We start from the raw sequence: 1,648 nt of genomic DNA, 5'->3' as shown, positions 1-1,648 counted from the left end.
TAGTTACGCTTGAGATACGCAGGTTTAACTGTCTCTCGAAGCAATGCAAAGAGCCCAACCAAGCCTCGCTCAGATTAATATTTTCCACATCATTTCGCCAACGCTTTTGGATATCCTGATTCATATCATCTTCAGCTTCAATCAGGGCTCGATACCACAAGGCCACTTCTTTATTGATATTCCCCGTTTTCATAGCTTGAATTAGCCGGGCATCATCCATCTGCTCCTCCCAATGTTGCCTAGCCCACCAAGCAGAAAGTTGATAATGTTTGAATCTGGTTAATTGTCCACGAGTACATAAAGTCAGGGATTCCCAAGTGTTGTATCCCAGCATCCATGTTGTGGATGTTGCCTAGTGATGGTTACCATGCCATCGTAGAATGTTCTGAGGAGCTGCTCAGAGGATGAAGGCAGTTGATGCAGATGCAGACATGCCATGGGGTTGCTCCATGTAACTTAAATAAATACATTATTCATCTTAATCTACAAGTCTACTTTGTAATAATGGCGACAAGGATGGGTTGGAGAATAAGATGACAGAATTATAACTACGGGCGAAAGAAGTATTCAAATCCAGAAGCACTTGATGTGTAGTGCTTGGAGTTGCTGGTTCGTGGAAATCACCTGGGAACCTGATATAAAGAAGTGGATTTGAGATTAGTGATAAGTGTGTGATGACTGTGCCTTGATAGCACCAGCGGCTGCCATCGTGTTAATGAAAGAAAATATGCATCTGCGATTTAAAGGAAGGCGTGTTGTTTAATTAATCGTCTGGCGCGAGGACTGGTGAAGCACTGAGAATAAATTAAACTTCCACTGTGATAAATGAATTACTGCATAGAAAAGAGATTGAGATTGTCCTGCTATGTGTAAGGTTTACTGTTAAGTAAATCACTTTGACTCTTGTTAACAAGCATTGGCATAGCCAATAGGTCTTGCCTTTGGGACCTTTAAGTTATGTTTAGTTATACAGTACAATATCCTTGGTGCAACAACATCAACTGTTGCATGGCTAAACACTTATAAGGTCCCAAAGGCGAGACCTATTAGCTATGCCAATGCTTGTTAGCTTTGCTGTTATTGGTAAAGCAAACGTGCAGCTGCAGCATACAAATGCATTCAAACAACAGCGTGTGGAGATAAAGCAAACACTGTTGACACTGTTCATCACTGTTGATTTTTACAAATTGTAACACAGGATAGTTATCGTTGTGTGCCCATATGCATTCTTTGTAGGCGCTTGTTGGTTTGAATAAATACCAGTTAATATAATTATACTAGTATGTTTTTCTGCGCTTTTACCAAAGCAGTACCGTCAATGGGCATTAAAATACATCTACCATAATAAACACCCTATCAATTACACCAATCTCTAAAATAGATGTTTACGTTCTATACCACTTGCATTACCGCTAGATAAAAAATGAAGTTACCCACAAACCCCACTTTTTCTCTTGAGACAAGCATTTCTGGATATATAAACACATTCCCCTCAATGTAGTTTGTGACGTTCAACACACAGTGCCCAGAGATCCCCTTGTCAAACACGCAGAGCTTGGTGCACGCCGTGTGTTAACCACGCAGTAAACCCATATTTTAAACAAGCCACGCTCAGTGCACTCGTGTGTTAACCATGCACTGTTCAGTG

Source organism: Lissotriton vulgaris, chromosome 1_1, assembly GCF_964263255.1.
Source record: "Lissotriton vulgaris chromosome 1_1, aLisVul1.2, whole genome shotgun sequence".
Lineage (NCBI taxonomy): Eukaryota > Metazoa > Chordata > Amphibia > Caudata > Salamandridae > Lissotriton > Lissotriton vulgaris.
This window is presented reverse-complemented; position numbering follows the sequence as displayed.